This window comes from Gracilinanus agilis, chromosome 5 (assembly GCF_016433145.1).
Source record: "Gracilinanus agilis isolate LMUSP501 chromosome 5, AgileGrace, whole genome shotgun sequence".
Taxonomy (NCBI): domain Eukaryota; kingdom Metazoa; phylum Chordata; class Mammalia; order Didelphimorphia; family Didelphidae; genus Gracilinanus; species Gracilinanus agilis.
In genome coordinates, this window is record NC_058134.1 from 254,643,567 (window position 1) to 254,671,501 (window position 27,935).

Genomic DNA, 27,935 nt, shown 5'->3' on the forward strand with positions numbered 1-27,935 from the left:
TGGAAGTTCCATGTTAATATAGAGAGCCTAAAAAATTGTAACTAGGTAAGGCCCAAAAGCTTATTTGAAGTTTCATTTACCTTTGTTAAATTTTCTTAGTGTTATTTCCTATCCAAATTCAATCAGTGAAGAGTTGGTATTTTACATCTTGTATCTAAAATATTTCCTAGAGAAATAACTCACTGATAAGACATGTATTTTTCTCTTTATTTTTATAGTGCAAAATGTAAAGGCATTAAATTAAAACAAAAATATTACATTTATTCTCGTCATATTACTTGGTTTCTCTCTTCTCTTCTCTTTTCTTCTCTTCTCTTTTTTCTCCTTTTTTTACTTCGAGTGACCAAGGCTGGCCACAAAAGTAAAACTTTATTCAGTCACAGGCAGTGGCCATCTAGTTGGGAGCTACGGAGGCAGACATCTCTGAGCCACGAGGACAAGATTATTTCAGAAGTAGAGGGCTCGACAGTACAGATAGAGTGGCCATGCAGGAAGCTTGAGAGGCCAGGGGCTCTACTGTCTGCAAAGCTGGTGGCACACAAATGAGATGGGGGCTGCTTACTGGCAGAGGGCCCCTCTATATACTAGGGTCTCCCAAGAGCCTGCACCTCTCTATCAAGTGGGATCATCAGCACAGAGCCCACGCTAGGGGAGGACAATCACTCATACTGGCATCAGGTGTTTGTGTGTCTTTTTTGGGGGGAATATCCTCATTTCTACCTTGAGAGTTGTTAATGGGCAGGGGAAAGGGCATGGTCACCCTGTTTGGGGGTAGAATTGAGGGTATGGAAGAGAGCTCATATGCCTACTTCCCACAGAGGGTCCACATCCTTTTTACTAACCACTACTGGACCTGGGGCCCTTGGTACCCAACTCTGGGCAGGGAAATGAGGTAGGGAAGGAAGACTGTGACTCTTCTTCCCATCCTTATAGCGTCTTTATTGTCCATAAATCCCCAAAACCATGAGGTTGAAGAAGACAGTGACCCCTACAAAAGAGATAGTGGCAGGTGCTGTGAAGAACTGTCAACAGTTAATATGGAAGGACCAGACTACACCCAGTGGCACCACAAGGCTGCCTACATTGATGTTCAGACCAGGAGGCTCTGTGGAAGGAGAAGTGGGCAATACAGAAGAGCCAGAGGCTGTTGGCCCTGGGGGTGATTGGTGGCAATGGATCACACAGTTGTCAGTGATTTTTAGGGAGCGAAGTGTTCCAGGAGGATCCTGCAGCAGGTGGCCTTGGTAAATCAGTTTCATCTGACTCTCCTGCCCAGGAAAGCATTTGCTCTTGAGGATGCCCATGGAGTCCTCAGGCCTGGCCACCTGTGTCATTGAGGAATTTGAGGCCAATGTTGTAAGGCCAGAGTTAGGCTGGATGTTACCTTCAGACCTAAAGGGAAGCTTCTGGACTGTTGCCTTCACCACCAGCTGCTTGATTAGACAGTCCCTGTATGTCAAGCAGGTGATCGAGGCCTGTCTCAACTGCACACCCCCTCTTCCCCCCCACCCCCTCCCCAGCAACAGGCTCACCTGCTGAGTCCCTCTCACTTCCTCCTCAGCTTTCTCCTCAGTACCCTCTTGAAGATGGGTAGGTTCAACTGGCAACTGGCTCTGAGGTGCCTGGCCCCCTGACCAGGTGTTCCACATGACCAAAACAGAGCACAGAGCTGTCCCTACCTACCACAGTGGTGCCCAGGAGCTGGTTACTGCCAGCATCTGCCACATAGCTGGAGAGCCAGACCATTATGAGGGCCAGCACCAGCACCACCATACCGCCACCACTGTCACCTCATTGCCCACGCCTTCAAGGAGGGTGGTATTTGGTGATTCCATGGCTGGAATTCTCACTGGGTCTGAGCTGTCCAGGTTGTCTTGGATGCACCAGGACAGTCCCAGATCTCATCTGCCCATCTGGGGGAGGTGGGGTCCTGTTATTTGGTTTCTTAAATGAAAATTTAACGATAATAATATCAACTAACATTTGTATAGGCTTTACTATATGCCAGACATTGTACTATGTGCTTTGACAGTTATCTCATTTGATCCTCACAACAACTCTGGGAGGTAGATGCTCTTATTATACTTACCTTAATGTTAAGGAAACTGAGACAGGTTAAGTGATTTGCTCAGGGTCATATAGTAAGCACCTGAGGCTAGATTTGAACTTCGATCATCTTGACCCCTGGCTAGGCACTCTACTCCATCCATTGCTCTAATTAATGCTGACACTAACATTTGGATCATTTGTCTTCTATCTATCATTGAATGGCTTTCTGGAATTTTATATGTCACTTACCTTTTCTTTTTTCCCATTAACAAAGTAAGTTTTGTTTTGGTTCTAGATTTGTAAGCTTCAAATTTTTTTATTCCTAAGTTCAGAAAGCAGGGATTCCATGTTTTTTTAGACTATATTGTTCCCAAAATATCGTTAACAAATCTATGTTGATACTTATGTGTAGCTACTACATTCCCAGGAAAACTTGATTACCAGCTTAAAGAACCACTACTCCTGAGGAATTAATCCATGTAGTAGAAGATATTAGAGAATGAAGAGAATGATTGCATTAACATTGATTAGCTATATATACTTATGCTTTTGTTTTCAAGTTTAATAGTGCATAGTTATTGAAATGATTGAGATTACTTAGGAAGCTAATCACTTGCATAATTAGTTATAAAATGGAATATATTTTAAGAACTTGCTTTTTAAAAAAATTTTTATTTTGAATATTTTTCCATAGTTATATGTTTCATGTTCTTTCCCTCTCTCCCAACCCCCCCCCCCCATAGCTGACACACAATTCCATTGGGTTTTACATATATCATTGATTAAGACCTAATTCCATATTATTGATAGTTGGATTAGAGTTATTGTTTAGTGTCTACATCCCCAATAATATTCCCATCAACCTATGTGTTCAAGCAGTTGTTTTTCTTCTATGTTTCTCCTCCCACAATTCTGAATGTGGCTGGTTTTCTTTCTCATAAGTCCTCAGCCTTGCTCTGGATCCTTGCAATGCTGCTAGTAGAGAATTCAGTTATGTTCGATTGTACCACAGTGTATCAGTCTCTGTGTACAATGTTCTCCTGGATCTGCTCCTTTCACTCTGCATCAATTCCTGGAGGTCTTTCCAGTTCACATGGAATTCCTCCAGTTTGAGCACAATCGTATTCCATCACCAACAGATACCACAATTTGTTCAGCCATTCCCCAATTGAAAGACATCCTCTCATTTTCCAAATTTTTGCCACCACAAAGAGCGTGGTTATGAAATATTTTTGTACAGGTCTTTATCCTTATTATCACTTTGGGGAATAAACCAAGCAGTGCTATGGCTGAATCAAAAGCAGATAGTCTTTTAAAGCCCTTTAAGCATAGTTCCAAATTGCCATTCAGAATGGTTGGATCAATTCACAATTCCACCAGCAATGCATTAATGTCCCAATTTTGCCACATCCCCTCCAACATTTATTACTCTCCCTTGCTGTCAGAGTTGTTTTGATTTGCATTTCTCTAATTATTAGAGATTTAGAACATTTTCTCATGTGCTTATTGATAGTTTTGATTTCTTTATCTGAAAATTGCCTATTCATGTTCCTTGCCCATTTATCGATTGGGGGATGGCTTGATTTTTGTACAATTGATTTAGCTCATTGTATATTTGAGTAATTCTCCCTTTGAGTTTTTTGTTATAAAGATTTTTTTCAATTTGTTGTTTCCCTTCTAATTTTGGTAGCATTGGTTTTGTCTGTACAAAACCTTTTTAGTTTAATGTAGTCAAAATTATTTGTTTTACTTTTGTGATTTTTTTCCTAACTCTTGGCTTGGTTTTAAAATCTTTCCTTTCTCATAGATATGACAAGTATACTATTCTGTGCTCACCTAATTTACTTATAGTTTCCTTCTTTTTATTCAAGTCATTCATCCATTCTGAGTTTATCTTGGTATAGGGTGTGAGATGTTGATCTAGACCCAATCTCTCCCATATTGTTTTCCAATTTTCCCAGCAGTTTTTGTCAAATAGTGGGGTTTTTGTTCCAAAAGCTGGGTTCTTTGGGTTTATCGTAGACTGTCTTGCTGAAGTTGCTCACCCCTAGTCTATTCTACTGATCCTCCCTTCTGTTTCTTTGCTAGTACCATATTGTTTTGATGACCGCTGCTTTATAGTACAGTTTAAGATCTGGTACTGCTAGGCCACCTTCCTTCATATTTTTTTTTCCTTTGTTTCCCTTGATATTCTTGATCTTTTGAAGAACTTGCTCTTTTTTTTTCTTGACAAGTATTTAATCAGCCAGAAGAATGGGCCGTATTTTTGTTTCGTATATGATATTCATGTTTCCTTCAACTCTAAACCTCTATTAGCCAGGAGAAGACATGCTTAGAATTTAAAAGCATAAAGGATCTTTAGACAACATCTGATTTAAGCCACCCTCCTTTTATAAGAGAGGAGTCTGAGGCCTAGATGGATTGATGTGCCCAAATTAGTGGCATATCCTAGGGCGTTTTGGAGAATAAATGCTGAAACTTGCAACTCTCATACAGCATGTGAACCGCCCCATTTTTTTTTAAATAATTTTTTATTTTTAGAAAAAATTTTCCCTGGTTACATAAGTCATATTTTTACTTTACCCTTCACCCCCCCCCCCCAGCCCCCAACTCACCCCCTCCCCTCGCTGTAGCTAATTCCACTGGTGTTTCCACTGAATTCCACGAATTTCCACTGGTGTGGTCAGTCAAGACTTATTTACACATTATTGATAGTTACATGGGTGTGGTCTTTTCAGGTCTACATCCCCAACCATGTCCTCATCAACCCAAGTGTCCACGCAGTTGTTTTTCTTCTGTGTTTCTACTCCTGCAGTTCTTCCTCTGAATGTGGATAGTGTTCCTTTCCATAAATCCCTTAGAATTGTCTTGGGTCATTGCATTGCTGCTAGTACAGAAGTCTATTACATTCGATTTTACCACAGTGTATTGGTCTCTGTGTACAATGTTCTTCTGGCTCTGCTCCTTTTGCTCTGCATCAATTCCTGGAGGTCTTTCCAGTTCACATGGAATTCCTCCAGTTTATTATTCCTTTGAGCACAATAGTATTCCATCACCAACATATACCACAATTTGTTCAGCCATTCCTCAATTGAAGGGCATACCCTTGCTTTCCAGTTTTTTGCCACCACAAAGAGCGCTGCTATAAATATTTTTGTGCAAGTCTGTTTATCTATGATCTCTTTGGGGTACAATCCCAGCAATGGTATGGCTGGATCAAAGGGCAGGCATTCTTTTATCGCTCTTTGGGCATAGTTCCAAATTGCCCTCCAGAATGGTTGGATAAGTGAACCGCCCCATTACCCCAGACGGAAAGGAGAAAGCTCTTCCATTGGGCTGCTGGGCAGAAGGGCAGGTCATGTGAAAAATGTCCTCAGGTGCAGTGAAGAGGGGGAGGGGAACAGCCCTCTCTAGCATACATGTCATAGGTTTGCTAACATGGTCTTAGGGTCTCCTGACTCTCAGTGTCTGAGGCAGGGTTTGAACTCAAGTCATCCTTGGTCCAGGTACTGTATCCCCTGTATTGTGCACATAGAAAACTAATTTTAAAATATATTCAAAGTAAATTATGTGATAAGACCTCTCCTTCAACCTCTTTTTTCCCTCTTTCCTCACTCTCCCTCTCTTCTCTCCCACTTGTGACTTTCATTAGGAGAAAATGCTGAGTAGTAGATCATAAGTAACAAGTTTAAAAAATTAGGAGTGAAGAGTTAGGTAAGGGTATCATTAGCTTCTGGCTATCTTGTTTAGAGTTGGGAAAATTATCAAACATAAACTAAAAACTACTCTCTCATTATCAGAACAAATGTACCAAAGGTGTAACATATAGTAAAAGCTGTGGTTGTAAAAAAAAAAAAAAAATTGATCCTTCTGTTTGAGCTTCATTTCACTTACTTTAGAAGAGATACAATAATAGAAAAAAATTTTTATGCACCTCCTTTCTTTTGCCTTCTTTACAATATTCGTTTTGGGCATTTTCTTACTAAAAAAAGCAATTTAATACCATTAAATAGGGCAGATAGTTAAATGATAGTGCCCTTTAAAAAAAAAAAAAAGAACTACTTTCTGCCTTAGGATCAATACTGAATTTGGGCCCAAGGCAGAAGAGAGGAAAGGGGGATTAGGCAATTAGGGTTAAGTGACTTGCCCCATGTCACACATTTAGGAAGTGTCTGAGGCAAAATTTGAACCCAAGATATTTCTTCTCTAGGCCTGACTCTCTATCCATTGAGCCATCTAGCTGCCCCAAATGGTAGGATCCTTAGATTTGCTTAAGGAAAAAATTCTTTTTTTTTTTTTTTGTGAAAGATTAATGAAGCTTTAAGATTACCTGTTACTGTTTTATTTATACAAGTTTTTCTCCTTAACATATAATTATTGTAATTATTGACTGTACATACTTGACAAATGTCAAAATTAAGAGAGAGACTATTTCCATTAACATCAAATGTTTATCAGTCTTATTTTTATATGCCTGGTAATAATTGTTGATATATTTCACAGAATAGGTTTTCCTTTTTTTAAAAAAACTTATTTAGAATATTTTTCCATGGTTAGATGATTCATGATCCTCTCCCCCCTTTCTCCTCTCCCCTCCCAAAGCTGACAAGCAATTCCCACTGGGTTATACAAATATCATTATTCAAAACCTATTTCTATGTTAATTCATATTTGAAGTAGAACGATTCGTTGACATCACATCCCTATTGCACTACGTGGTGGATCACATTTTTCTAATGCTTTCTGGTTCCACAGTTCTTTCTCAGGATGTGGATAGCATTCTTTCTCCTAATTTCCTTTGGATTGTCCTGGGTAATTGCATTGCTACTGGTAGAAAAGTCCATTACATTTGATTGTGCCATGTGTACAATGTTCTCCTGGTTCTGTTCCTTTTGCTTTGCATCAATTCCTGGAAGTCGTTCCAGTCCACATGGAATTCCTCCATTTCTTTATTCCTTTCGGCACAATAATACAGAATAGGTTTTCAAATGAACACAAATATATTGTATAGTAAAATATGTTAAATAATATCTTACTTTCCTCACACTACATATCTCTCTGGTGTATAGCAGAGAAACAAGAAGTAAGCAGGAACTACTTAGAAGCAGCTGAAATAGATTTCACAAAATTCTGGTACTAGTTCATTATACTTATGGTATATGCTTTCAGTCTATTTAATACTCTTAATTTTAGACATTTCTGGACCTTAGTTGTATGATTACCTACCCCTAAGCAAGAGACTCAAACTTCTATCTCTCCAATCAAAGGTTAGATGTCCATTTTTCTAGTATGTTTATAGAGAGAATCCTTTTCCAAGTGTTAATTGAACTAGATATAGATAGCATATGAGGGCCCATTCAATGCTGAAATTCTGTAATTGGAGATGGGAAACAAATGCAAATATACAAAAAGCAGATAGAAGTAGTGATTGAAAGGAGAGGTAAAAAGAGGAAGCAGGTTTGGTTACTTAAGCCATCTCCTATAAGAATGTAGGAAATATATTTCCTGTAAGGAAGAAATAACATTATCTTATAGTATTCTCTTGGAATGGGCAAGGATATGAGCATTATAGAATGATAAAAATGACTGGGAATCAAGAGATAGTTTTACATTGAAACTAGTTGCTAGTATGTTTGTCAATTTGGAGGCAGGTTAACTATTTGAATTTATACAAGTCAGTGAATCTTGCCCATCTCCTCATTAATAAAATTAGGATGTGTTAAAGAAGGATGACTTCTACCTAATGTCTCTTTTACCACTGAATCTTGAGGAAGTTAGCCAGCTTCTTTGGTTCTCAGTTTAGGGGCTCTTAAACCTAGAGTCCACTTACTTAGTTTTTATTTTTTCATTGTTGCTGGCTTTTTTGGGTTTGTGTTTTTGTTGTTAATTTTTTGAGTTTGTGGAGAGTATGTAAGCATTGTTTCTAATGTAGATGACAAAAGACAGGTCTTGCCAAGAAGTGGGAGGGGAAGGTGAGAATGAATAGTTGAGGAATATAACTAGGTTGTGAACTTAGAAAACTGGGAGGATGATAGTGCCCATGTTCATAAAGGAAGTTTTGAGGAAGAGAAGATTTGGAGGGAAAAAACATGAAAACTAAAAGTTAAGATAGTTCAATTTTAGACATATTCCCCCTTCTCTCATCTGACATTGTCACCATCCTGGTGCAGGCCTTTATTACCCTAGGCCTGGACTATTGCAAGCTTTGTGTCTGATCTGTCACAAACCTCTCTCCTCACTCCAGTTTATCTTACACTTGGTTGTCAAAATCATCTTCCTGAAGTGCAGGTCAGACCATGTCACCCTCAATACTCAGTAAACTCCATGTGTCCCTACCACCTCTTGAATCAAATCTAAAATCCTTTTTTTTTTTTTTTTTAAATTAAAATCCCTTTGTAACCTGTTCCCATTCTCACCTTTCCAGTCTTTTTTACACTTTAAACACCCACACATAAACTCTTCAATCCACTTATATAAACTAGTTTCAGCTTCCTTGCTGTCCCTTAAACAATACACTCTTCCAATTCAGGACATTTTAAATGTCTGTCCTTCATGAATAGAATGTGCTCCCTCTTTATCTCTACCTCTTTGACTATAAAGTCGCAGAGAAAATCCTCCCATCTTACAGAAAGCCTTTCCTCTAGCCCTCTTAATTCGAATGCCTTCTCTCTGTGCATAATTTCTAAATTATCCAATATATAGCTTGTATTTTACAAAGTTGAGCTTCTTAAGGGCAGGGACTTTGGGCTATCTTTGTATTCTCAATGCTTAGCTCAATGCTGGTACCTAATAAGTACTTAATAAATGTTTATTCACTGTCATTTAAAAGCAGAAATACTTTGACATAAAAATAATTTTTGTTTTGAAAACACTAAAATTATATATTTTAAACATTTTTATATTTTTTTATTTTGTATTAATTTTGGAGCTGAACATGCGTATGTATCTGATAAGTGATTTTCTGCCTAAAGTGACTTAAATAGTTTGGAAAATGTATTTTATATATAAAATTAACAGAAGTCAGTAAATGAATCTGATTTTTGTGTAGACATATATGGTTAGAGATTAGTTTTTAGCTTTGCGATGAAATCAAAGGCACCAGTCCAAAAAACAAACAAAAAAAACAACCTCAACACCCAAATGTACCACAGCTGGCTTTAACTTTGTAATATTTCTTCCACCTCTGCCCCTCCTTGGCTGTCTTCACTAACATAGTAGCTAAATTTTCATCACCACTTAAAAAGAAATCTCTTTGCAAAAGTTTCATCTTAATCTTATTTTAATAAGATATTACCACTTACTGATTAGAAAACTTAATATTTATGAGAATTTACTTAAGCAGACGCCAACTTTACTTAGCAAGCGTCTACCTGGTAAGTTATCTCTGTTAGTTGTCTTCATGTGTTCATATTATAAACAGACCAGGCATAGGCTGCTCTTCCTCCTAGTTGAGGGTTGAAGAAAAGTGAAAAAGGCCTGGAACATGCCAGGAATTTCATCCTCTTAGTATTTAACCTAGTGGCCTTGTGGTATAAGCAAAGGCTGATGCAGGTTGAGGGGCAGCTAGGTGGCACAGTGGATAAAGCATCAGGCCTGGAGTTGGGAGGACTTGGGTTCAAATCTGGCCTCAGACACTTCCTAGCTGGGTGACCCCAGGCAAGTTACTTAACCCCAACAGACTAGCCCTTGCCCTTCTGTCTTAAGGTTTTGTTACTAAGCCAGAAAGAGTTTTTTAAAAAAAAAGCTGATAGATGAAAAATAAAAGCTTGTAGGAGCTCAGGAACAGAATACTCTGCCATCCCCCAGTGATAGCAGGCCAAGGTCTGATCTGCAGGGAAATAGAACATGATATCAGATCTTTCTCATGGTCTCATAGAGCATAAACATACACTACTCAGGAGGAGCCTTGGTGCACTCCAGCCTGACTGACTTGGTTTTTGCCACATTGAAGTTTTTGTCTCAGCAGATGTTTATCTTTACAATTTCTTATCAGTTTCCAATAGGAATCATATTTACATATTGACATTTTTTAAGAAAGCCAGATGTTAAATCCGTTTTTTGACCATCAGTCTGGTGGTCTAAAACAGGTAGCTTAGGTGATTCAGTAGACCCAGTTACTGGATCTAGAGTCAGGAAGATTTCAATTCACATTTGACCTCAGACACTTATTAGCTGTGTGACTGAGCAAATCACTTAGCCTTTGTTTTCATCAGTTTCTTCATCTGTAAAATGGGGAATCCTAATCCTCCCAGGATTGTTTTGAGGATTAATTGAGATAATTGTAAAGTTTTGGCATATAATTTACACAAGTAAGTTATGTAAAATTGATTGTTGTTATTGTTATTGATTGGCAAGCTGTTTCTCTGAGCACTATCAGTGATGCCTGGTATTGCCTGTATGCTAGTAGAATTAAGGGAAAGACAGAACACCTAAGTGTTGTGTACAGTGAGGATTGGTAGGGGATCAGTGAGGAAAGAAAGTAAATCAAAGACAACTTCCTTTTCTACTTAGAGGGCAGATAGGTATATGGACAGAATTATTTAATTGATGTTATAACTGGGATTTAAATTTATTTCCAGGTACATTCTTGTGACTTTAAAAAACAATACATCACAGCCTGTTTTCCTTGTCTTTTGATTGAATGGTCATGGTTAGCTCTGTAGGCTTCATTGGGCTCATAAATGAATTATAGGCTAATGTGTTTGATAGCTAGAAAATCACTAAAGGCAATGAAAGTTCCGTTGTGATACAATGGAAAGAGCACTGTTTTTCCTTTGACTTTTCTCTTTACAAGCTGTGGGATCTTGGGTATGGCTCTTAAGGGGTTAGAACTTATTTTTCTCTTTAGTAACATAAGAGACTCAGATTGAGTGACCTCTACATACCCTTTCAGTTAAAATCTATAATGCCTTACTAATATATTTGAATCTGCTACTATGGGAAAGTTATGATTTTCCCTAATTTGCTAAGATACTGATTTTTAATTAGTTGAATAAGTTGAAGATGTGCCCAAAAAATGGGAAGGGTCAGTAATATATTTTTTCTTCATAGCATCTTTACTTAATGTAGGGCATGGCCCTTCCTAAAATGTATTTTTTCTTTTATATAAAAGGAGAAATTGTAAAAGAAAAATATTTAGAGATGAAAAAGAGAGAAGTCATTTCCTACCTCCTTAGGAAGAGGTTGCCAAAGGTTACAATGATAGTAGGTAGCAGTCATATTCGATCTTGTGACTCTGGATCCTGTCTTCTTTTAACTGTTAGTTCCTTCTGTTTTAAAACGATGGATTATTAATTATAAAATGTTAGTTTCTTTTTAAACCACTCACAAAGACTTTGCAGACATAGCAATGATAAATTTAGTTTTCCATCTGTTACACCTCAGAAAATAACTTGGCTGATACCATAGCCTATTTATTAAATGTGGGTGGATTCATCTTTTGATGTATACTGGAATTGATATTTTTGGTTTCATTTGTAGATGTGATCCTAATTGGCTAGCATTAATGAATCACAGGGTTACAAGAGGCTTTGTCTATAAATTGAAATTCTGGGTAAATAGCCTTTGGAAGGAATCTAAATTGATATTTTAGGAAGCAGATTAGAAACTCATCCACCTGTTTCTCCCTTACCTACCTTCCTTTGTATCAGAAATCCTCATCTGAAAAATGAAGATCAAAGTAATGGCCTTCTTTATAAGGAGATTGGGAGCATTGGCTAATACTTAACCAATTTATTGTTGTGTATTGTGAAGTGCTTCTTTGTAGGTAGTATGACTATTTTATATATAAAACTGAGGTTTACAGCTAGGTTAAAAACTGAGATTTATAGCTAGGTTAATTTGTCATGCACCTAGTGTCTGAGGTGGAATATAAAGCCAGATCTCACCTAATATAAGATCCCAGTTCTTTCAGTTATATACTGTGTTACTTCCTCTGTATCAGTTCTTCTGTCCCACAATGACAAGAAGTCCATTTTTCTTGGTTCACTTGATTTAAGTTTATATTTCCTTATGTTGTTAATGTTTTCCTTGTTGAATTTTCTGCTTATGTTCGAGGTCTTTTGAGTTTTCTTCTTCCTGAGATCTTTGGCAATTTTAACCCTCCCCTCCCCCCCATCTTTCTCTGTTCACTCTGAATAACATACTCTGGATTTCCAGAGCTTCTCAGCTACCTTTCAAGGAGCAGTTTCATAGTCCTCCAGCTTAGTTGTCTGCCCCAAATGATTTCAGGTTGTCAGATCCTTTTGTTCTCTGTCCCTCTGCCAGGTAATTCAGAGCTTTGCAGCCCTAATTTTGCAGGGTTGTGGCCCCAGGCTAGCTTTTGCTTCTGAACAACTGTTGTTACTGTGGCCTGTGCAGACTTCCACAGCAGAATCACCATGGAATTGAAAAGGAGGAAGACTAGAGTTCGAAGGGGGTGGGTTTTGTTATAAGCGTAGTGTTATGTCCTTGGGTCTGTTACTACAACCTTGCTGACATCTTGTTGCCAAGTAGTGTGGGATGTTGGATACAGGTCCTGAGTGAGGTCAGTGTCAGTAAACATCAGTGTCTTTTAATGGGTTTTTGTAGCATTTTCTTTTTACCTTCTTTTGAGTTCTGGGTGGCCTAGACCAGGGAGATGGCTAAAGTTGCTTTGTCTTTGACAAATAATTTCTGCTTTGTAGAGATTTGAAAGGTCTGAAAGATAGCAGATAAAATGTCTAATATTCCATCTTGTTGGTCATGTGATATGAAAGTTCCCCCATTTGTTTGTAAAGGAATGTTTAAATATCTCTTTGTTTTTTGAGACTCCTCTCCCTTTCCCCCCAACCCATTCACTCACCTGAATGCTATGCAATGAACCAAGAGGATAAAGCCTTGGTTTAAAGAAGGACACTTGAGAAAAGAGAAAGGAAATAGGAAAAGTAGACTGACAGGAGTTTGTTCAGGGAAGAGATTTTAAAGATTCAGTATCTTGGTGTTAGAATAGCTTTGATTGATGGTGTGGTTTAGGACTGAAACAGTGGAAGTATAAGAAGTAAAGAGCCTGTTAACAGTGTTTTTAAAAGATCGTTGAGTTCCATGAAGATGATAATGGAAGGACTGAAGAAGAATGAATTAGGTGCTGAAGTCGTAACATTACTTTTCATTTTCTGTAGATGCAAAGTTGGAAGGGGAGGCCTTTTAATCCAAAATATCCTCCTGCTCCCTTGCTCCATAAAGAAGAAATTAGCTATACAGTCAGCTGGGATAGAGTGTTGTATCACAGCAAAGAATTATGCTTTGAATCCCCAGCATACATTGCAGGATAGTTAAAAAGTGGCAGGATGGAAAAATGTTCAGGTCTTCTCATTGTGCCATTCCTATTCAATCTGTAGTACAGTAAACTCCTGATTATCCATGGGAGGAATATCTTCCTTTATTCCCATCTGGGTCTTGTCAGTTTCTATTCTTTCCCTACTTTTTTATCTTTATCTGCATGAGGTATGTATAGGTACCACACTTTTAAAGCATTATCAATAAAATGAATTTAGAAGGTAGAGCTAATTAATATTCAGTGATAAAAATAGGACCCTAAAGGAAGTCCCAACAGTTTGGATTGTGGAATAAAGCTAAAATAAAATGGAGTTAAAGGTAAAATCCTATATTTCAAATGTACAAATAATGGATAGGGAAGCTGTGGCTTTGAGAGCAGTTTATGCCAAGTAGACTTTGGAATTCTAAGGCTTGGCACCCTTAGTATGAGTCATTGAGTATTGAACTAGACCTTATACTTCAGTTCTTCAAATGATTTATATCATCATGGATGTGGGTATTTCCTCTAGTAGTACAGATAATAACCAATCATGTCTTTTCATCCTTATGTAATTCTTGTACATTGATTCTTATTAATCTTCTTTATAAGACCTATATATACCTAATATGCTAGAGGCCTTCCTGGCAACCTTCAACATTATGTGATGCTTGGCAGAGTCCTACATACCTGAAATCTCCTTTACTGTGGATGGTAAAGTCAGTTAATTACTTGAACATAGGAGTTTTGAGCTGCAGTAGGGCTAAAGTTGGTATCTGCAGTAAGTCTGGCACCACTATGGAGAGCCCCAGGAAGCAAGGAACCACAGTGGTGCCTCAGGATGAGAGAATTGGCAGCTTCCATATAGATCAGCAGTGATATCACATGAGTTGCCACTGCACTTCCAGCCTGGGTAAGTTAGGGAAAACCTAGACGTGAATGAATGAACAAATGACATTCCATCGATACCAGTGCAGCTTTCAAGTCAATCTCTATTTGTTCTCCTCTGATTCTGTTTGATCAATCAACCTTCTTTTTTTGGTCTTTTACTTCTTGGGTGCATTTATACTCTATTAAAGCTAGCTTCTCTCTTCTGTATGTCTCTCCATTGCCTTTTGGCTTACCTGCAACTTCAAACCTATTATGGACACAATGATTTTCTGTGATTTGCATCCATATAGCATCAGTAGGAGAATTTTGATGTTTAAAAATGGGGCGGGGATTCATTATGGAGGGCAATTTAGAACTATGCCCAAATGGCAATAAAACTTTATATACCCTTTGATCTGGTAATACCACTACTAGGTCTGTATCCCAAAAAAGGGGAAATGACCTACTTGTACAAAAAATATTTTAGAGAATCTCTTTGTATAGTGGCAAAGAATTGGAAAATGAGGGGATATCTATCAATTGGGGAATGACTAAACAAACTGAGGTACATGTTGTGACGGAATACTATTGTGCTATAACATATAAGACGATTTCTGAAAAAGCTGGAAAGATCTGCAGGAATTCATACAGAGCAAAATAAGCAACACCAGGAAATCATTGTACACAACAACAGCAATATTGTATGATGATTATCTGTGAAAACTTGACTACTTCCAGCAATGCAGTAATCTGGTACAATCCTAAAAGCCTTATGATGGGGAATGAATGCTGTGCACCTCCAGAGAAAGAACTGTTGGAGTCATCTTTCATATTAGTGTATTTATGTTTTTGTTTTGGTTATATATGAGTGTGCTTTTACAACAGTGACCAACATGGAAGTGTGTTTTGCATGGCAGTGAAAATAAAAATTTAAAAACAACAAAAAAGAGGGTTTTGTGTCATCTTATTGTGTTAACATACTTCCGTTTCCTAAATATTCTTATTCATTTCTTGTCCCACTTAATTGTTGACCTATATTGCCTCTCATTGAAAGAATTAAAACAGGCAGTGAGGAAGCAAAGTTATCACTCTTTGCAGATGATATGATGAAATGCTTAGGGAATCAACCAAAACATTAATTGAAACAATCTACAACTTGAGCAAAATTGCAGAATATAAAAATAAACTCACATAAATTTGAATTGCCTCTCTTGGGTATATGATGATGATGATGATGATGATGATGATGATGATGGATTCACATATTTTTACAGTGTATTAAAAGTATGCCATATAAAGCAAGAGAGATGGTGGTCCTGCTATACTGTGTTCAGATTGTACCATGTCTGAAGTATAGTTCTAGGTATTACATTTTAGGAGGGATAGTGACAAGGATTTATTATCACAGTAGATGAGGACCAGTTGAAGAAACTATGAAGGAGGTAATAGAACATGTCAGGGTGGCATTGGGGAGAGTAGGGCTGCAAGTGGTTGGCCTTGCCTTGGATAATGCATCTGGGTAATAAACAAAGGCCATCCAATAGTTGGGAGTTAAACGGACGGTAGTTCTTCTCATCTCCTAATTCATAATCCATACTGCCACACTGTGTCTGGGACTAAAGTTTAAAAGTTTCTAACTCAGAAGCTAGGTGGCTCATTGGATAGAAAGTCAGGCCTAGAGATTGGAGGTCCTGGGTTCAAATGGGGCCTTAGACACTACATACCTATGTGACCCTGGGCAAGTCACTTAACCTCAATTGCCTAACCCAGTGATGGGCAAACTACAGCCTGTGGGCCAGATGTGGCCCATCACTGTGCCTTCTTGTTCTTCTGCTTTAGAGTTGATAGTGTCAGTTCTGACAAGGTAAGGGCTAACTGACTTAAGTAAACAAACAATAAACTTTTCAACTCCCTCTTTTGTTTATGTGCCAGATATCAAATAGTTACTTAATATAATTTTTTTTGATTGGCAGACTATATTCTCCTAAATTGAAAATTATTATAATTTTTGCATACATGCACGTGTGTGTGTGTGTTTGTGTATCTGTGCTTTCTTGGTATTGGAGACTTCCAATGAGGAACTCAAGAGCTCTGAATAGAGCAACTAAATGCTCTGAAATTTACTAGATACATGTTGTCCAGAAAACTAAGAGATTGAAAACTAGTGTTTTTTAGAAGTAAATCTTGAATCTAGTTTCTCCTTTTCCTCTGATGGCTTGTTTTTAATTTACTATGACAGAGCATCTTGGTGGCACAGTGGATAAAGTGCCAAACCTGAAGTATGGAGGTCCTAGGTCCATATTTGGCCTCAGACGCTTACTGGCTGTACTTAACCCCATTTGCCTAAACTGTGCCCTTCTGTCTTAGAGTTGTCACTAAGATGGAAAGTAAGGGTTTTTTTTTTTGTTTGTTTGGTTGGTTTTTTTAAAGCTTTATTGTGGCATATTGCTATTCATGATTTGGAATTCAAGTCTACTGGTATATATTGGCATTTTTCAACTTCAGGACTATTATTTCTTGTCATCATAGTGTTTCTTATATTATACATTTATTTGAGTGCTCTAGAAATGTCTCAGAGATGTATTTCTCTTAATAGATTTATGATTTCATCAGTGTGACAGGAATACAAATTGCAATCCATCCATGTCTTCTCACCCTTTGGCTTTCCAGTGAACTAGAGAACTTCCTCTAGGGATGCTGACATTATGAATAATAGCATTTGCACTGTACATCCTTTGTTTATATCACATGACCAACCTACCTCTCTTTCTTATGACCTGTCTTTGATATATATATTGATTGATAGATACATGTATCTATCAATCAATCTCTCTCTCTCTTTCTCTCTCTCTCTCTATATATATGTCTATAGATATAGATATAGATATCTATAGACACACATATGTATTGCTCCTGATTTGTCATCAGTAGTATGCTACTTTACAGCTCAACCACTTCTTGGATCACCTGCAATTTTGGTTATGTGGAAAATATACTAATCATGATTCAAAGTCATCAACAGAAGAATGTGTATGTATGCATGTGTGCATGCATGGACTTGTGTGTGTCTTAAAGATGGACTTTTATTTCAGGTACAAACTTAGATCACTCAAAATATATAGAATCAATGATCAGTACTTTTGACTAGCTTAATGAATTCCCTGTCCAACTGACTACTATAGCTTGGGCAATAGACACTCTTTATACATTTGGTTTTTTCTTTGTGGGTATTTAGATCAAATTTATGTGTAAGTGACCATTGGCATATCACTTTATCTTTCTAAGCCTCCACTTCCTCATCCATAAAGTGGAATTGATGCCTTTAATGTGTATCTCATTGTATTGATATGAGGATTAAATGAGAATATGTGAAATGTTTCTCAAACTTTAAATTGCTATGTAAATGTAAATTTTTCTTGTTAATAAACTTGAGTGATCATGGATCTCATCTGGGATGCTCTTTGTTGTTCAGAGCTTGATACAATCAGCAAACTGTCATTTAAAAGACCATCATCTAATACATGTATAACTCAGTGGAATTGTTTGTCAACTCTGGGAGAGGGAAGGGGGACAATTTGAATTATGTAACCATGGGAAAGAAAATTAAAAAATAAAAATAAAAGGAAAGAAAGACCATCATCAATCAGAAATACCTCTTTTACTTAAGAGTGCGGACTTGATATTTTTGAAACATGGCAAATATTTCAAAGCATCCTTATTTTTGTTTTATTTCTTGCTTGGTGTTAAATATTATAGGATTGTTGAGTGTCTTTCAGGGAGAATATGTAGGAAGTTCTATGTGAATATGAGGAATTTCATATTTCACATACATGGAGAATATTTTCAAAGGATACCCTGTGATTTTTGTCAAAGATGTAGTTTGAATCTTTTCATTTATGTATGTAATAGCTGACTCTTGGTGACCCCATTTGGGGTTTTCATGGCAAAGATACTGGAGTGATTTGTCATTTCCTTTTCCAGCTTATTTGACAGATGAGAAAATTGAATCAGAGTTAAGTGTCTTGCTTGGTGCACACATCTGGGGCCAGATTTGAACTCGGAAGATGAATCTTTCTGATTTCATGTCTAGCATTCTGTACTGTGCCACCTAGCTATACAGACATTTATTATATACATATATACACATAGAGCCAGTGACAGGTATAGTGGATGGAGAGCTGACTTTATAGCCAGAAAAACTTGAGTTCAGATTCTACTTCTCAGAGCTCTCCTGAGTGGAATGCCTTACCCTTGATCACAAGGGGTTTGTAATGAATCAGTTGGAAGTGGGGAGACAGGTGCATCTATGAGTGTGATTTATAGAGGTATCATTGATAGAGAGTAACTTCTTCATCTTGGAGTTACCATGCTAATGAAAGCACAGTTCTAGTCCTAAGTCTCAATCCCAAACAACTTTGAATCCCATGTAAATACTCAAAAGTGCTTCACTTTTCCAAATGTACCTATATCAGACCATTACAATGAATCCACATATCATACCAATTTTGGAAATGAAGAAATAGGTTTAGTGAAGTTGGGTCCTTCATCAAGGTTACCAGGCTCATAACTGGGGGTGGAGGTTGAGATATAAGTTCAGACTCTTGAATTTAGGTTCTCTAACTCCAGGTTTAGTGTTCTTTTTTCACTATGTGAAACTGTTCTCCATCATTGATGTCCAAGATGCTTTATTTCAAGACGATTGTATTTTTAAAAAGTTGTTCAAGGAGCATTTTATTAAATACTTACCATGAAGTGCTGTGTAAGTTTTGGTGGAGATTGTAAAAAGGCAAAGTGGGACTGGATCCTATAACAAGATAGTTTTTCAAAAAGTCTAAGAGCTTTTGGAGATATGGCAGCATTACATTGTTGTTGACCTTGACTATCAGGCAAAGGGAATTTGATTTTTGGGAAGCTGTAGAGGAAAGACTTCATATTCACACTGAAGGCAAGATGGCCTGTTCAGGAACTAATGTAGTAGTAGTCTAAACTGATGGGTATCAATGTCTCAAACATCTAATGGTTCTTAAAAGAGAAGTTGCAAGAGATCATAGAAGTAAAATGGACAGAATATGGAATCTGATTGGATAAGAAGTGGATATATAATTTAATGTACACTTTAAGTGAATGGTGGGATTGCTGACAATTACAATGAACTAATTGATGAAAAGGAGCAGGTATTGGGAGAAAAATGATAAACCTGGTTTTGAACATGTTGAGTTTAATATATTGGCTAGACATTCTGGCAGAGATAGTCTTTAGATAATCTTTGGTGATAAGGATGTGAGCATTGAGGCTGTGGGAATGAATAAGATTTCCAGGGGATAGAATATACAGAGCAAATAGGTCAACAACAGAACATTAGATAACCTTAAAGGAGAGAAAAGATGAAGATCGAGCTAAAAAAGCATTAGAGGTATTGGACCAGAGTCGTGACTGAAACCTAGGCAGTGGAGTATATTCAGAAGAAAGGGTTGTTTGCACTGGCAAAGAGGCCAAGAAAGGCTGAAAAAGAGATTGGATTTATTTACCCTTGCGAACAAAATTTCAGTAAAGTGAATGGAGAACCTAGATGGCAACAGCTTTGATGCTGCTTGAGGAAGTGAGAGGGAAGTGATTAGTCTGGATATATCTCCCCCCCCCATTCCCCCCCCCCCCGCAAATTTGGTCATGAAAAATGAGGAATAGCTACATGGGTGGAAGTATTTGCAGAGTGAATTTCCAGTTGGTCTAGGCATATATATGACATAGAAGCCCTCAAAAATTTCAAGATAAAGAAGTTGAAAAGTGTCTGAAACCTCCTCTTCAAACTGTTCCCTTTGTTGCCACCTTATACCAGTTGAAACTAGATTTTTAACCCTGTTTTAGGTTATGGAGAGGAGGAGAGGGAGACAGAAAAACCAGCAACTGGAAGTATTTAGAGGAGGTGTCATTTGAGCTTATTCTTAAAGGAAGCCTATAGTTTGAAGAGTCAGAAGTGAGGATGTAGGCTTCAAGATTATCATGGGCAAAGGCTTGGATGTAGCAGATAGAATACCAAGTTTAAAGGACAGCAAGTAGTAGATTGGCTGGGATGTAAAAGATATAGTTGATTGGTGTACTATAAACCTGGAAAAGTAGAACCATCCCGAAATCTTTAAATGCCAAATAGAGTAATTTAAAATTTATATTCAAGATACAGGAAGATTATTTTGTTAGTTGGTCTGAATGATAGATTCAGGAGGCAAGAGACTAGTAGCTGGAAATATAGATAAGAGTAGCCTATTGCCATAATATAGGCAAGAGGTAATAAGGGCTTGAATTAAATTGAGCATATTTGAGTGGAGAAAAATCTTGAGTGGGAAAAGGTGCTGGCTATGTTATGGAAATAGAAACAAGACTTTGCCATCTTCTTGAGCCTGGAAGGAAGGGGATGAGGGAGAGGAAAGGGTCAGGGATGTCTTTCAAGTTTGTGAACTTGAGTAATTCCACACAGGGGAGGGAGAAAGTGCTCCCTTTGGGCTGCTGGGTCTTGGGAAGGGTGATGTGAAAAAATGTAGTCAGGCATGGTAGAGAGGGTGAAGGGAGCAGCTTTGCCTGAGTTCTGCTGCTTTTTTAAAAAAAGTAACAAACTCTGGTAGTGAGATGAGGAGTGCCAAATGTGCCCACAGAGAGCATTCTGTGTGCCATTGGTTTGCCATCATTGCTCTAGTAGATAGGAAAAAAACCTAACTTTAAGGGATAGGGTATGGGTAGTATTCTAACTACTCAGACCAAGGGGAAGTGGTCTGTCAAATAGGAGAACAGAGAAGAAAGGGAAGGGAACAACTGTTTGTTGCCAAGGGCTACTTTATCTATCTATCTATCTATCTATCTATCTATCTATCTATCTATCTATTCATGATTAAGAAAAATTTTCCATGGTTACATGATTCATGTTCTTTCCTTCCCCACTTCCTTCTCCCCTCCCTAAGCTGACAAGCAATTCCACTGGGTATCGTTGTTCAAAACCGATTTCTATATTATTATTATTTGCAGTAGAATGAGCCTTTAAAGTAAAAATCCCCAATCATATACCCATCAAGTCACGTGATAGATCATATATTTTTCTTCTGCGTTTCTGTTCCCACAGTTCTTTCTCTGGATGTGGTTAACATTCTTTCTCTTAAGTCACCAAGGGCTACTTTATACCTGGTGCTGAGTGCTTTACAAATAATCTCATTTAAACCAGAGAGAGCAATGTCATGAAAATATGGGCAAGAAAGACTATCCAGGAAGGAGGTTGGTCAGCAGTGTCAAGAACTGTAAAGAAATTAAAAATGAGAATTGAGAAAAGGCCTTAGTGTTTCCAGATTTCCAAAGATTAATCTTTGAGATTCAGGATGAAAAATCAAAATTTTCAAAGACATGAGTTCTCTATTTTTCATAATATTTTATTTACATTCTTTAAAATAACAACTGATGGTAATGATAGTGTCTAATTTTTTTGATGAGTTTTCTCTAAAATGATAAGTGCATGGTTTATTATTATTCATTATGTTGAATATGATAGGAATTGATATAAATAGGAATAGGAAATGATATAAAACATTTAGCAATGAGCTAATTTCTTTTTCTTAAAGTATTTCCAACATTCTTCATAATTTTTAAAGAATGACTCATTTATTAGCAGATAGAACTCTGAGCATACATTTATAACTAGACAGAAGTTACAAGCAAGACTGATTAGATCATGACTGCTACTTTCTTATTACTCTTGCTCTGGTTCCCGGAAATGTTAACTGTAACCTTTGACTCTGCATGTTAGCATTTCCCACTCTTACTTTGGACTTGACATAAGTGGATTTCTTTGAACCAGTGACTGTTAACCTTTTTTTTTTTTTTTTTTTTTTTAATTACATTTTCCTGCTGTGATTTCTTGACTGATAGTTTTTGGGATTTGGGAAAATTTTGATTTCTTGAGAAATTCCAGGAAGGAATTTTATACAGAAACACAGAAAGGTAATCAGACTTAGCAAATGCAAGATTCTTAGAAATCATGGAACATATAAGATAGAACAGTTTTGAGTGTAAGAAATCTTGACTTTGAAGAATGCTGGGGGGATTTTGGGAAGACCTTTATGAACTGATAAATTCATAATAAAATATGATAAATTCAGCACAGAAATAGGACAACAATTAAACACAGTGACTACAACCATGTAAACCCAACAAAAATCAAAAGTGAATGTTCTGTAATCTACTGAAGAAGCATTACCGTGGAAGAAGAGAGAATAGAAGGTTGCTCCTTCCTCCCTCCCTCCCTTCATCCCTTGTGAAGAGAGCAAGAGAAGGTGGCATTGAATGTGTCTAGGATTTGAAAGATATGTTGGCTAGTTTTGCTGAGCTACTTTATATCATTCTTTGTTATAAGGGATGGGTCTGGGCAGAGGATTGCTACATTGGGAAATGAAAGTGATGTAAAAACAAGATTTCAATGAAATTAATTTTTTAGATTGTTGATATATGTATGTATGTATGACACACATATACACAATACATATACTTAAATTATTTCAGTTGGAACCTTGAGACCAGAAGTCCCCCAAATAGCAAAGATTGAGAAGTGGGAGAAAAGGAAGTATATTGTACAGGCTGCTAGGCATTTGTCTGACAAGAAATGGGATGGTAGCTTAAAGGGATGATTGTATTAAGTGAACATTATTTTTTAAAGGATAAGAAAGACCTTTGCTCATTTCCAGGCAGCAGAAAAGTCACTGAAAAGAGACAATGACTATTAGAGAAAAGGATGATGATTGAAGGAGATGAGAGAAGACTGGTTTGAGTTGCAAGTGGAGAGGTTAAAGCTTAGTGAGGATAAGAGCTAGTCTTAGTAAATGAAGTAAATGCCATATTATTTCCAGTCTTTTCCTTCCTTATCTATCTGATGAAGAGTTTACTTCTTCCTTAGGTTGCCATCTTTTTTTTTTTTTTTAATCTGTACTTTTTGGTCAGAATCAGTTTTCTTTTGTTGCTTCTACATTTTTGAAGAATTAAATTAGAATTAAGGAATAAGTTCAACAGTGACTATTTCGTTATACATTTGAATCAAAAATGATTCATTTTTGCCTGTGGAGGGCCTCAGTTTGAATTAGGGGACCAGGATGAAAATCATAATGTAGAAGCAAAAGAGAACTGTATAAAAGATGAATGGGACAGTGCCAACAAAATCTACTAGGATGGTGTGAGGCCTGTATGGGAATCTTTAGCATCTCTGGCTTGATCTAGATGGCAAGATTCAACGAAACTGCAGTGTAGTGTTTTTTTGTTTTTTTCCAAATCAGTCTCAAAATCAATTCTGGTTACTACCTAGTAAAGTATGTAGTTCTCTGTAAGAATTAAAATGGTGTTGTCAAATTATAAGAGTTATAAAAAGTTGTTGTGGTCATCATTTATAATAATTAAAAATTAAGTGATGAGTATGTTAGTAGCTTTAGTAGCTTTATTATAACAAGGTAGAAATAGCAAAGGGGGAAATGTAGGAAGGAGGTAGAAAATATTGCCTAGCTAAATACCCTAAGTCCAAATCCAAATGCCTCCAGACTGTAAGTGAGAATCTGAATGGGAATCTCACCAGTTCACAGAGTGTCTCCAGCCAAGTGTTTCACCAACCAAAAGACCGATGCCGAAGAGGCTGAGCCACAAAAGTCAGTCTCTAACGTCAAGGAGTCTCACCAGATTAAGTGTCCCTCTTCAGCCCAGGTCACCAACATAGGAATCTGAATCTGAATGTCCACCAGAATCCAAAGTCCAGATCAGGAAGCCGAAATCAGAAGCTGAATCTGAAATGAGAATGCCTAACTTCCTGTTGGGTCTCACTTATAAGCACTTTCCTCCACCCAATGATTCTCTCAGGTCACATCTCAGGCACCAATCATAGTTCAATAATTTGTCTGGCATTGCCCAGAGTGTCAGTGCTTGTGGGATCTACTTCTATGGGGGTGTGAACTTCCTTTTGTAGTAAAAGGTTCTTCAAGTATCTGAATGACTAAGTATGAAAGGAGGGGTAGGGGCACTCCAAGTACTTGATTGATTAAGTTAAGATAAACAAAGAGAGTTAAAAAATTCCCTTTCATATGACCAAGTTCAGACAGCAGTATTACTATAACTGAAACCTAGAGAGTTCCTTATTCAGTTTGTCTTTCGCTAGAAAATTCCTTATTTCCTAAATTTATCATTAGTGTATATCAAGTGTCCATCTTCATCTGTTTCCTCCTTCTGTCCTCTAGTTTTCCATTTATTGTTTTTATTTACATCCCAAATTTTCCTTCTTTTTCCCCCCCCTTAACTACTTACTTTATGACAAGCTCCCCCTTATCCAGTTCATGAGTTTCTACAAGGGTAAATGCAGGGGGGCAGATGGGTAGCTCAGTGGATTGAGAGTCAGGCCTAGAGATGGGAGGTCCTACGTTCAAATCTGGCCTCAGACACTTCCCAGCTGTGTGACCCTGGGCAAGTCACTTGACCCCCATTGCCTGCCCATACCACTCTTCCATCTAGGATCTGATACACAGAAGTTAAGGGTTTAAAAAAAAAGAGTAAATACAATTGTATTGCTGTAATTTATTTCTGCATTGCAATTTAAACAACTTTGATTTTTAGAATATTTTGCTGCATTCATACCTCTGATTTCTCATGACTGAAATGATTTGGGGTTATTTGAATTGATATTCCTTCATACCTGAAAGTCTGTCTTCTGATTATTCACTGAATTTGTTGCTTGTTATTGAAATTTAGAAATTTAACCATTTTGTCTTTTGTAGTTTCAATCTTCGGAAATGGATCAATAAGCATTTTGTTGTCTGTTCAAAAATTTAGGCCATTTTTCTTCTATTTCATATGGTACAGTGTTTAGGTTTTTTAATTTGTTTTGTTCTTTAGAAAAAAATTTTATATTTTGGACTTATCAATCATAAATAAAATGAGCATTTCAACATAGACTGTAGAACAGAAAAGATTTGTACTTGAAACTGGATCTATATTGTACTGATTGGCTTTTGGGAACATAGATTTTTTTCATTTGGGTTGCTTTAGCGGTATTTTTTCTTTGATCCAGAATCTCTCAATTTTGATTGAAGTTCCTGGGAATACCTATTTTAAAATTATTTTTCTTCTGGATCTGTTTTCAAAGTGGGTTGTCTTATTGTGAGATAATTTCCATTTCTTTTACTTTTTCAGTTTTTAAATTTGTTTTAATATTTCTTGTCTCATAATCACTGGCTCTCATTTGGTCTATTTTAATTTCTGAAAAATTTATTGCTTGGACAAAGTTCTATATCTCTTATACCAACTGTTAATTCTCCTTCTAATTCCTATGATAGCTTTATTTCTTTTTCAATTTTTTTTCTCTTCTAGGGTTCTCATTTATTAAAAAAATTATCTTAAAAAACAATTCTTGGGCAGCTAGGTAGCTCAGTGGAGTGAGAGTCAGGCCTAGAGACAGGAGGTCCTAGGTTCAAACCTGGCCTCAGCCACTTCCCAGCTGTGTGACCCTGGGCAAGTCATTTGATCCCCATTGCCCACCCTTACCAATCTTCCACCTATGAGACAGTACACCGAAGTACAAGGGCTTAAAAAAAACCCAATTCTTTTCTTTTTTTAAATTTTTTAATCATTTATTAATATTCATTTTTAGCATGGTTACATGATTCATGCTCCTACTTCCCCCCCCCCCCCCCCAGCAATTCCCCCACCCACGGCCGACGCACATTTCCACTGGTTTTATCATGTGTCCTTGTTCAAGACCTATTTCCAAATTGTTGTTAGTTGCATTGGTGTGGTAGTTTCTAGTCCACATCCCCAATCATGTCCTCCTCAGCCCATGTGTTTAAGCATTTGTTTTTCATATATGATTCCTCTCCTGCAGTTCTTCCTCTGAATGTGGGTAGCGTTCTTTACCATAAATCCCTCGGAGAAAAACAATTCTTTTCTAAGAATTTTAGTTGAGTTTTTGCTCAAGCTATATTTTTTCTTGGAGGCTTTACTTGTCAAATGTTTTGGAATCATTCTTTTTTTCCCCTTGGTTTTGTCTTGAATGTCCCTGTCACCATAATAGCTTTTTATTGTGGGGTAGATTTATTTGCTCATTCTGTTGCTGAATTATTGAAGGAATGAATTTTTGTCTTATTCTCTGATCTCAGAGTCAGACTGGGGATCTGTCATCTTCTAATACTTCCATATTGGTTTGAGCCAGGGTAAAATGATAGCTGCCCCCTTTCTCTGAGTTCATAACCTGTGTTTGGAATAAGCAGCAATAATAGAATGCTTCTGGAATTGACCTGTAAACCAACAGAAAGCTCTGTTAGTTCAGAATGACCAAATCATAGATGTCTTTTTTGTCTGGGATTCCTGCTCTGATTATTCCTCTATAAGTTGTGGTAGATGCTAAAACCCTGGTCTGCTCTTCTGGTCCAAGTCATACTTTTGCTTGCTTTTGAAATTGTACTTCTTTCAGTAGATAGCCTGGTGACTAATACCACTCTTCATCCTGGACTGTCACCTTTAAGCATAAGTACCTCCTCTGTTTTCCCTGAGTCTGTGACCTGGAACTGTATGGTAAGAAACAGAGCTGCCAATTAGCAACTGCATGACTGTAGGACTATCCCTTACTCTAATATATAGCTTTTCCTTGGACTTGAGCTCCCTGCACTAAGCATTTTTGACCAGATCTAGGACCTAGTGTCCACAGACCTTTATGTCCTCTGATGCTGACCTGGGCTGAAATTACTGTAGCTTGATTTTATTTACCAATCAGATTTTGATCTGGTACATTTCCTAGATCTCTTTGAAGGATTTGGAAGTGTTTGGGTGGGAAGTTCTCTTTACTTCTTTTTGTTACTCTGCTATTTTAGATCCTATACCAGTGATGGTGAACCTTTTAGAGACAAAGTGCAGGCAACCGCCTCCCCCCCCCCCCCAGATGGCATGGCCTATTTTCCCCCTCCCCTCGCAATCTTGAGTGTTGAGTGTAACCTGCCCCTGCCCTTACCCCACATAGGAGAGGGAGGAAGCACTCCCATTGGGCTGCTGGGCAGAGGGGTGGGTGAAGTGAGGAATGTCCTCAGTGAGTATGGAGAAGGGGAGGGGTGTGGCCTGAGCGCTCTAGTCCCCTCTATCTCTGCTGCTTGCAAGCTGCCCATATTACTCCCTGTGTACTCCCATTGAGTTGCTGGGCAGAAGGGCCGAAGATGTGAAAAAATGTCATCAGGTATGATGGAATGGGGAAAGGGAGTAGCTCTGCCTGAGTCCCTCTACCTTTCTAGTATTGAATCTGGAAGGGGTGGGGGTGGCAGTAGCCAAGTACTCAAAGAAGTGCTCTGCTTTGGCACCCATGTCCTAGGTTTGCCATCACTATCCTATACTTTGTAAATCTTGAGATGCTGCTTCATGAAGATGGCCATGGTGCCTAATTCTGGCAATAACAGAAAGATATAAGATAGAAAACCAATGAAAAAGAAACCTGTTTCTTCCAACACAGTATCAGAAAACAAAAGAACACATAGTTCCAGAAATTTGGGATTCAGAGGTAAAAATTCTGGGGAAACTGCACACAAAGCAAACAAGCTTTTAAAATTAAAAATAACTTCTAAGTTGTATGCAATTTAGTCTGGCAGGAAATGAGGATGACTTTTCTCTGTAATGGTCCTTGTAAGGTGAATAGGTTAACTTGTTGACTTTATGGAGAATCTAAGGACCTGTTGCTTACCTGAAACTTTCTAGAGCATGGAAT

General features: G+C 37.6%; 1 protein-coding gene and 1 pseudogene across 13 annotated transcripts in view; one reads left to right on the top strand and one right to left on the bottom strand.

The window, feature by feature from the left end:
• Nucleotides 1-27,935, top strand: part of PPP1R12A (protein phosphatase 1 regulatory subunit 12A) — a 199,045-nt gene that overhangs the window by 25,795 nt on the left and 145,315 nt on the right. The gene's annotated exons all lie outside the window — the stretch shown is intronic.
• Nucleotides 939-1,862, bottom strand: LOC123250697 (annotated as a pseudogene).